At 42.0% G+C, this 11,423-nt stretch overlaps 1 pseudogene; it reads left to right on the top strand.

Annotated features, from left to right (window-relative positions):
- Window positions 1-11,423, top strand: part of LOC124035353 — a 59,902-nt pseudogene that overhangs the window by 3,207 nt on the left and 45,272 nt on the right.

Raw genomic sequence — 11,423 nt, 5'->3', positions numbered from 1 at the left:
ATCTCCGACATGTGTGCCCCGCCCCTTGAGGAGCCTCAGGAGAGAGAAAACTCTGGAGAAATATGTTAGTACTGTCATATAATATGAATATACCTCCTCTGTTATAGAGACATCAGTACTGTCATATAATATGAATATACCTCCTCTGTTATAGAGACATCAGTACTGTCATATAATATGAATATACCTCCTCTGTTATAGAGACATCAGTACTGTCATATAATATGAATATACCTCCTCTGTTATAGAGACATCAGTACTGTCATATAATATGAATATACCTCCTCTGTTATAGAGACATCAGTACTGTCATATATATGTCTGTAATGTGTTGTTTTACAGGGTCAGTCCTGGAGCAGCCCTCCAAGTGATATTACTGTCTGTAATGTGTTGTTTTACAGGGTCAGTCCTGTCTGTAATGTGTTGTTTTACAGGGTCAGTCCTGTCTGTAATGTGTTGTTTTACAGGGTCAGTCCTGTCTGTAATGTGTTGTTTTACAGGGTCAGTCCTGTCTGTAATGTGTTGTTTTACAGGGTCAGTCCTGTATGTAATGTGTTGTTTTATAGGCTCAGTCCTGTATGTAATGTGTTGTTTTACAGGGTCAGTCCTGTCTGTAATGTGTTGTTTTACAGGGTCAGTCCTGTCTGTAATGTGTTGTTTTACAGGGTCAGTCCTGTCTGTAATGTGTTGTTTTACAGGGTCAGTCCTGTCTGTAATGTGTTGTTTTACAGGGTCAGTCCTGTCTGTAATGTGTTGTTTTACAGGGTCAGTCCTGTCTGTAATGTGTTGTTTTACAGGGTCAGTCCTGTCTGTAATGTGTTGTTTTTGTCAGGTCCTGTATGTAATGTGTTGTTTTACAGGTTTTACAGGGTCAGTCCTGTCTGTAATGTGTTGTTTTACAGGGTCAGTCCTGTCTGTAATGTGTTGTTTTACAGGGTCAGTCCTGTCTGTAATGTGTTGTTTTACAGGGTCAGTCCTGTCTGTAATGTGTTGTTTTACAGGGTCAGTCCTGTCTGTAATGTGTTGTTTTACAGGGTCAGTCCTGTCTGTAATGTGTTGTTTTACAGGGTCAGTCCTGTCTGTAATGTGTTGTTTTACAGGGTCAGTCCTGTCTGTAATGTGTTGTTTTACAGGCTCAGTCCTGTCTGTAATGTGTTGTTTTATAGGGTCAGTCCTGTCTGTAATGTGTTGTTTTACAGGGTCAGTCCTGTCTGTAATGTGTTGTTTTACAGGGTCAGTCCTGTATGTAATGTGTTGTTTTATAGGGTCAGTCCTGTCTGTAATGTGTTGTTTTACAGGGTCAGTCCTGTATGTAATGTGTTGTTTTACAGGGTCAGTCCTGTCTGTAATGTGTTGTTTTACAGGGTCAGTCCTGTCTGTAATGTGTTGTTTTACAGGGTCAGTCCTGTCTGTAATGTGTTGTTTTACAGGGTCAGTCCTGTCTGTAATGTGTTGTTTTACAGGGTCAGTCCTGTCTGTAATGTGTTGTTTTACAGGGTCAGTCCTGTCTGTAATGTGTTGTTTTACAGGGTCAGTCCTGTATGTAATGTGTTGTTTTACAGGGTCAGTCCTGTCTGTAATGTGTTGTTTTACAGGGTCAGTCCTGTCTGTAATGTGTTGTTTTACAGGGTCAGTCCTGTCTGTAATGTGTTGTTTTACAGGGTCAGTCCTGTCTGTAATGTGTTGTTTTACAGGGTCAGTCCTGTCTGTAATGTGTTGTTTTATAGGGTCAGTCCTGTCTGTAATGTGTTGTTTTACAGGGTCAGTCCTGTATGTAATGTGTTGTTTTACAGGGTCAGTCCTGTCTGTAATGTGTTGTTTTACAGGGTCAGTCCTGTCTGTAATGTGTTGTTTTACAGGCTCGGTCCTGTTAGTTAACAGACTCTATTTCTGATGTTGTTCCCCTCTCAGAGTTTCAAAGGTCCTTCAGGAACCTCCGGGATGTTGGTTTCCTTCAGGTTAAGATTATCAAGGCTACTGATCTGTTGGCAGCTGATTTAAATGGTATGAAGCACTCTGAACTTCTTCATTTCACTGTAGAACTAGATATATCCTTTAGTGTTGCACTATATTTTACCACTAAAGCTACTGTATATAGACACTAACTCTGGCTGTGTGTGTGGTTGGGTGGGTGTCTGTTGCAGGGAAGAGTGATCCGTTCTGTGTGTTGGAGTTGGGGAACGACAGGCTGCAGACTCACACCATCTATAAAACCCTCAACCCCAACTGGAACAAAGTCTTCACCTTGTCAGTCACCTGCTTTTTACCCTCTTAGTTTCCCTTTAAACATGGGATTTAATGTGGTGTTACACATCTGGCATTTTAAAGATGTTCTGTTGTATTACCATATTTCTCACACCAGTCCATGGTCAGTTGCCATAGAAACCACCCATCTAATCCCAGGTTAATATTCCAGTCCATGGTCAGTTTCCATATAAACCTCCCATCTAATCCCAGGTTAATATTCCAGTCCATGGTCAGTTGCCATATAAACCTCCCATCTAATCCCAGGTTAATATTCCAGTCCATGGTCAGTTGCCATATAAACCACCCATCTAATCCCAGGTTAATATTCCAGTCGATGGTCAGTTGCCATATAAACCACCCATCTAATCCCAGGTTAATATTCCAGGTGATGGTCAGTTGCCATATAAACCACCCATCTAATCCCAGGTTAATATTCCAGTCGATGGTCAGTTGCCATATAAACCACCCATCTAATCCCAGGTTAATATTTCAGGTGATGGTCAGTTGCCATATAAACCACCCATCTAATCCCAGGTTAATATTCCAGTCGATGGTCAGTTGCCATATAAACCACCCATCTAATCCCAGGTTAATATTCCAGTCCATGGTCAGTTGCCATATAAACCACCCATCTAATCCCAGGTTAATATTCCAGTCCATGGTCAGTTGCCATATAAACCACATCATCTAATCCATGGTCAGGTTAATATTCCAGTCCATGGTCAGTTGCCATATAAACCACCCATCTAATCCCAGGTTAATATTCCAGTCCATGGTCAGTTGCCATATAAACCACCCATCTAATCCCAGGTTAATATTCCAGTCCATGGTCAGTTGCCATATAAACCACCCATCTAATCCCAGGTTAATATTCCAGTCCATGGTCAGTTGCCATATAAACCACCCATCTAATCCCAGGTTAATATTCCAGTCCATGGTCAGTTGCCATATAAACCACCCATCTAATCCCAGGTTAATATTCCAGTCCATGGTCAGTTGCCATATAAACCACCCATCTAATCCCAGGTTAATATTCCAGTCCATGGTCAGTTGCCATATAAACCACCCATCTAATCCCAGGTTAATATTCCAGTCCATGGTCAGTTGCCATATAAACCACCCATCTAATCCCAGGTTAATATTCCAGGTGATGGTCAGTTGCCATATAAACCACTCATCTAATCCCAGGTTAATATTCCAGTCCATGGTCAGTTGCCATATAAACCACCCATCTAATCCCAGGTTAATATTCCAGTCCATGGTCAGTTGCCATATAAACCACCCATCTAATCCCAGGTTAATATTCCAGTCCATGGTCAGTTGCCATATAAACCACCCATCTAATCCCAGGTTAATATTCCAGTCCATGGTCAGTTGCCATATAAACCACACATCTAATCCCAGGTTAATATTCCAGTCCATGGTCAGTTGCCATATAAATCACCCATCTAATCCCAGGTTAATATTCCAGGTGATGGTCAGTTTCCATATAAACCTCCCATCTAATCCCAGGTTAATATTCCAGGTGATGGTCAGTTGCCATATAAACCACCCATCTAATCCCAGGTTAATATTCCAGTCGATGGTCAGTTGCCATATAAACCACCCATCTAATCCCAGGTTAATATTCCAGTCCATGGTCAGTTGCCATATAAACCACCCATCTAATCCCAGGTTAATATTCCAGTCCATGGTCAGTTGCCATATAAACCACACATCTAATCCCAGGTTAATATTCCAGTCCATGGTCAGTTGCCATATAAACCACCCATCTAATCCCAGGTTAATATTCCAGTCCATGGTCAGTTGCCATATAAACCACCCATCTAATCCCAGGTTAATATTCCAGTCCATGGTCAGTTGCCATATAAACCACCCATCTAATCCCAGGTTAATATTCCAGTCCATGGTCAGTTGCCATATAAACCACCCATCTAATCCCAGGTTAATATTCCAGTCCATGGTCAGTTGCCATATAAACCACCCATCTAATCCCAGGTTAATATTCCAGTCCATGGTCAGTTGCCATATAAACCACCCATCTAATCCCAGGTTAATATTCCAGTCCATGGTCAGTTGCCATATAAACCACCCATCTAATCCCAGGTTAATATTCCAGTCCATGGTCAGTTGCCATATAAACCACCCATCTAATCCCAGGTTAATATTCCAGTCCATGGTCAGTTGCCATATAAACCACCCATCTAATCCCAGGTTAATATTCCAGTCCATGGTCAGTTGCCATATAAACCACCCATCTAATCCCAGGTTAATATTCCAGTCCATGGTCAGTTGCCATATAAACCACCCATCTAATCCCAGGTTAATATTCCAGGTGATGGTCAGTTGCCATATAAACCACTCATCTAATCCCAGGTTAATATTCCAGTCCATGGTCAGTTGCCATATAAACCACCCATCTAATCCCAGGTTAATATTCCAGTCCATGGTCAGTTGCCATATAAACCACCCATCTAATCCCAGGTTAATATTCCAGTCCATGGTCAGTTGCCATATAAACCACCCATCTAATCCCAGGTTAATATTCCAGTCCATGGTCAGTTGCCATATAAACCACCCATCTAATCCCAGGTTAATATTCCAGTCCATGGTCAGTTGCCATATAAACCACCCATCTAATCCCAGGTTAATATTCCAGTCCATGGTCAGTTGCCATATAAACCACCCATCTAATCCCAGGTTAATATTCCAGTCCATGGTCAGTTGCCATATAAACCACCCATCTAATCCCAGGTTAATATTCCAGTCCATGGTCAGTTGCCATATAAACCACCCATCTAATCCCAGGTTAATATTCCAGTCCATGGTCAGTTGCCATATAAATCACCCATCTAATCCCAGGTTAATATTCCAGTCCATGGTCAGTTGCCATATAAACCACCCATCTAATCCCAGGTTAATATTCCAGTCCATGGTCAGTTGCCATATAAACCACCCATCTAATCCCAGGTTAATATTCCAGTCCATGGTCAGTTGCCATATAAACCACCCATCTAATCCCAGGTTAATATTCCAGTCCATGGTCAGTTGCCATATAAACCACCCATCTAATCCCAGGTTAATATTCCAGTCCATGGTCAGTTGCCATATAAACCACCCATCTAATCCCAGGTTAATATTCCAGTCCATGGTCAGTTGCCATATAAACCACCCATCTAATCCCAGGTTAATATTCCAGTCCATGGTCAGTTGCCATATAAACCACCCTTCTAATCCCAGGTTAATATTCCAGTCCATGGTCAGTTGCCATATAAACCACCCATCTAATCCCAGGTTAATATTCCAGTCCATGGTCTATAAACCACCCATCTAATCCCAGGTTAATATTCCAGTCCATGGTCAGTTGCCATATAAACCACCCATCTAATCCCAGGTTAATATTCCAGTCCATGGTCAGTTGCCATATAAACCACCCATCTAATCAGGTTAATATTCCAGTCCATGGTCAGTTGCCATATAAACCACCCATCTAATCCCAGGTTAATATTCCAGTCCATGGTCAGTTGCCATATAAACCACCCATCTAATCCCAGGTTAATATTCCAGTCCATGGTCAGTTGCCATATAAACCACCCATCTAATCCCAGGTTAATATTCCAGTCCATGGTCAGTTGCCATATAAACCACCATCTAATCCCAGGTTAATATTCCAGTCCATGGTCAGTTGCCATATAAACCACCCATCTAATCCCAGGTTAATATTCCAGTCCATGGTCAGTTGCCATATAAACCACCATCTAATCCCAGGTTAATATTCCAGTCCATGGTCAGTTGCCATATAAACCACCCATCTAATCCCAGGTTAATATTCCAGTCCATGGTCAGTTGCCATATAAACCACCCATCTAATCCCAGGTTAATATTCCAGTGATGGTCAGTTGCCATATAAACCACCCATCTAATCCCAGGTTAATATTCCAGTCCATGGTCAGTTGCCATATAAACCACCCATCTAATCCCAGGTTAATATTCCAGGTGATGGTCAGTTGCCATATAAACCACCCATCTAATCTCAGGTTAATATTCCAGTCCATGGTCAGTTGCCATATAAACCACCCATCTAATCCCAGGTTAATATTCCAGTCCATGGTCAGTTGCCATATAAACCACCATCTAATCCCAGGTTAATATTCCAGTCCATGGTCAGTTGCCATATAAACCACCCATCTAATCCCAGGTTAATATTCCAGTCCATGGTCAGTTGCCATATAAACCACCCATCTAATCCCAGGTTAATATTCCAGGTGATGGTCAGTTGCCATATAAACCACCCATCTAATCCCAGGTTAATATTCCAGTCCATGGTCAGTTGCCATATAAACCACCCATCTAATCCCAGGTTAATATTCCAATCCATGGTCAGTTGCCATATAAACCACCCATCTAATCCCAGGTTAATATTCCAGTCCGTGGTCAGTTGCCATATAAACCACCCATCTAATCCCAGGTTAATATTCCAGTCCATGGTCAGTTGCCATATAAACCACCCATCTAATCCCAGGTTAATATTCCAGTCCATGGTCAGTTGCCATATAAACCACCCATCTAATCCCAGGTTAATATTCCAGTCCATGGTCAGTTGCCATATAAACCACCCATCTAATCCCAGGTTAATATTCCAGTCCATGGTCAGTTGCCATATAAACCACCCATCTAATCCCAGGTTAATATTCCAGTCCATGGTCAGTTGCCATATAAACCACCCATCTAATCCCAGGTTAATATTCCAGTCCATGGTCAGTTGCCATATAAACCACCCATCTAATCCCAGGTTAATATTCCAGTCCATGGTCAGTTGCCATATAAACCACCCATCTAATCCCAGGTTAATATTCCAGGTCCATGGTCAGTTGCCATATAAACCACATCATCTAATCCCAGGTTAATATTCCAGTCCATGGTCAGTTGCCATATAAACCACCCATCTAATCCCAGGTTAATATTCCAGTCCATGGTCAGTTGCCATATAAACCACCCATCTAATCCCAGGTTAATATTCCAGTCCATGGTCAGTTGCCATATAAACCACCCATCTAATCCCAGGTTAATATTCCAGTCCATGGTCAGTTGCCATATAAACCACCCATCTAATCCCAGGTTAATATTCCAGTCCATGGTCAGTTGCCATATAAACCACCCATCTAATCCCAGGTTAATATTCCAGGTGATGGTCAGTTGCCATATAAACCACCCATCTAATCCCAGGTTAATATTCCAGGTGATTGTCAATTGCCATATAAACCACCCATCTAATCCCAGGTTAATATTCCAGTCCATGGTCAATTGCCATATAAACCACCCATCTAATCCCAGGTTAATATTCCAGTCCATGGTCAGTTGCCATATAAACCACCCATCTAATCCCAGGTTAATATTCCAGTCCATGGTCAGTTGCCATATAAACCACACATCTAATCCCAGGTTAATATTCCAGTCCATGGTCAGTTGCCATATAAACCACCCATCTAATCCCAGGTTAATATTCCAGTCCATGGTCAGTTGCCATATAAACCACCCATCTAATCCCAGGTTAATATTCCAGTCCATGGTCAGTTGCCATATAAACCACCCATCTAATCCCAGGTTAATATTCCAGTCCATGGTCAGTTGCCATATAAACCACCCATCTAATCCCAGGTTAATATTCCAGTCCATGGTCAGTTGCCATATAAACCACCCATCTAATCCCAGGTTAATATTCCAGTCCATGGTCAGTTGCCATATAAACCACCCATCTAATCCCAGGTTAATATTCCAGTCCATGGTCAGTTGCCATATAAACCACCCATCTAATCCCAGGTTAATATTCCAGTCCATGGTCAGTTGCCATATAAACCACCCATCTAATCCCAGGTTAATATTCCAGTCCATGGTCAGTTGCCATATAAACCACCCATCTAATCCCAGGTTAATATTCCAGTCCATGGTCAGTTGCCATATAAACCACCCATCTAATCCCAGGTTAATATTCCAGTCCATGGTCAGTTGCCATATAAACCACCCATCTAATCCCAGGTTAATATTCCAGGTGATGGTCAGTTGCCATATAAACCACCCATCTAATCCCAGGTTAATATTCCAGTCCATGGTCAGTTGCCATATAAACCACCCATCTAATCCCAGGTTAATATTCCAGTCCATGGTCAGTTGCCATATAAACCACCCATCTAATCCCAGGTTAATATTCCAGTCCATGGTCAGTTGCCATATAAACCACCCATCTAATCCCAGGTTAATATTCCAGTCCATGGTCAGTTGCCATATAAACCACCCATCTAATCCCAGGTTAATATTCCAGTCCATGGTCAGTTGCCATATAAACCACCCATCTAATCCCAGGTTAATATTCCAGTCCATGGTCAGTTGCCATATAAACCACCCATCTAATCCCAGGTTAATATTCCAGTCCATGGTCAGTTGCCATATAAACCACCCATCTAATCCCAGGTTAATATTCCAGTGATGGTCAGTTGCCATATAAACCACCCATCTAATCCCAGGTTAATATTCCAGTCCATGGTCAGTTGCCATATAAACCACCCATCTAATCCCAGGTTAATATTCCAGTCCATGGTCAGTTGCCATATAAACCACCCATCTAATCCCAGGTTAATATTCCAGTCCATGGTCAGTTGCCATATAAATCACCCATCTAATCCCAGGTTAATATTCCAGTCCATGGTCAGTTGCCATATAAACCACCCATCTAATCCCAGGTTAATATTCCAGTCCATGGTCAGTTGCCATATAAACCACCCATCTAATCCCAGGTTAATATTCCAGTCCATGGTCAGTTGCCATATAAACCACCCATCTAATCCCAGGTTAATATTCCAGTCCATGGTCAGTTGCCATATAAACCACCCATCTAATCCCAGGTTAATATTCCAGTCCATGGTCAGTTGCCATATAAACCACCCATCTAATCCCAGGTTAATATTCCAGTCCATGGGTTGCCATATAAACCACCCATCTAATCCCAGGTTAATATTCCAGTCCATGGTCAGTTGCCATATAAACCACCCATCTAATCCCAGGTTAATATTCCAGTCCATGGTCAGTTGCCATATAAACCACCCATCTAATCCCAGGTTAATATTCCAGTCCATGGTCAGTTGCCATATAAACCACACATCTAATCCCAGGTTAATATTCCAGTCCATGGTCAGTTGCCATATAAACCACCCATCTAAACCCAGGTTAATATTCCAGTCCATGGTCAGTTGCCATATAAACCACCCATCTAATCCCAGGTTAATATTCCAGTCCATGGTCAGTTGCCATATAAACCACACATCTAATCCCAGGTTAATATTCCAGTCCATGGTCAGTTGCCATATAAACCACCCATCTAATCCCAGGTTAATATTCCAGTCCATGGTCAGTTGCCATATAAACCACACATCTAATCCCAGGTTAATATTCCAGTCCATGGTCAGTTGCCATATAAACCACCCATCTAATCCCAGGTTAATATTCCAGTCCATGGTCAGTTGCCATATAAACCACCCATCTAATCCCAGGTTAATATTCCAGGTGATGGTCAGTTGCCATATAAACCACCCATCTAATCCCAGGTTAATATTCCAGTCCATGGTTAGTTGCCATATAAACCACCCATCTAATCCCAGGTTAATATTCCAGGTGATGGTCAGTTGCCATATAAACCACCCATCTAATCCCAGGTTAATATTCCAGTCCATGGTCAGTTGCCATATAAACCACACATCTAATCCCAGGTTAATATTCCAGTCCATGGTCAGTTGCCATATAAACCACACATCTAATCGCAGGTTAATATTCCAGTCCATGGTCAGTTGCCATATAAACCACCCATCTAATCCCAGGTTAATATTCCAGTCCATGGTCAGTTGCCATATAAACCACCCATCTAATCCCAGGTTAATATTCCAGGTGATGGTCAGTTGCCATATAAACCACCCATCTAATCCCAGGTTAATATTCCAGTCCATGGTCAGTTGCCATATAAACCACCCATCTAATCCCAGGTTAATATTCCAATCCATGGTCAGTTGCCATATAAACCACCCATCTAATCCCAGGTTAATATTCCAGTCCATGGTCAGTTGCCATATAAACCACCCATCTAATCCCAGGTTAATATTCCAGTCCATGGTCAGTTGCCATATAAACCACCCATCTAATCCCAGGTTAATATTCCAGTCCATGGTCAGTTGCCATATAAACCACCCATCTAATCCCAGGTTAATATTCCAGGTGATGGTCAGTTGCCATATAAACCACCCATCTAATCCCAGGTTAATATTCCAGTCCATGGTCAGTTGCCATATAAACCACCCATCTAATCCCAGGTTAATATTCCAGTCCATGGTCAATTGCCATATAAACCACCCATCTAATCCCAGGTTAATATTCCAGTCGATGGTCAGTTGCCATATAAACCACCCATCTAATCCCAGGTTAATATTCCAGGTGATGGTCAGTTGCCATATAAACCACCCATCTAATCCCAGGTTAATATTCCAGTCGATGGTCAGTTGCCATATAAACCACCCATCTAATCCCAGGTTAATATTTCAGGTGATGGTCAGTTGCCATATAAACCACCCATCTAATCCCAGGTTAATATTCCAGTCGATGGTCAGTTGCCATATAAACCACCCATCTAATCCCAGGTTAATATTCCAGTCCATGGTCAGTTGCCATATAAACCACCCATCTAATCCCAGGTTAATATTCCAGTCCATGGTCAGTTGCCATATAAACCACACATCTAATCCCAGGTTAATATTCCAGTCCATGGTCAGTTGCCATATAAACCACCCATCTAATCCCAGGTTAATATTCCAGTCCATGGTCAGTTGCCATATAAACCACCCATCTAATCCCAGGTTAATATTCCAGTCCATGGTCAGTTGCCATATAAACCACCCATCTAATCCCAGGTTAATATTCCAGTCCATGGTCAGTTGCCATATAAACCACCCATCTAATCCCAGGTTAATATTCCAGTCCATGGTCAGTTGCCATATAAACCACCCATCTAATCCCAGGTTAATATTCCAGTCCATGGTCAGTTGCCATATAAACCACCCATCTAATCCCAGGTTAATATTCCAGTCCATGGTCAGTTGCCATATAAACCACCCATCTAATCCCAGGTTAATATTCCA

The sequence above is a fragment of the Oncorhynchus gorbuscha genome, linkage group LG05 (genome assembly GCF_021184085.1).
Source record: "Oncorhynchus gorbuscha isolate QuinsamMale2020 ecotype Even-year linkage group LG05, OgorEven_v1.0, whole genome shotgun sequence".
Classification (NCBI taxonomy): Eukaryota; Metazoa; Chordata; class Actinopteri; order Salmoniformes; family Salmonidae; genus Oncorhynchus; species Oncorhynchus gorbuscha.
The sequence above is the reverse complement of the archived record's forward strand: the minus strand, read 5'-3'. Positions and strand labels throughout refer to the sequence as shown.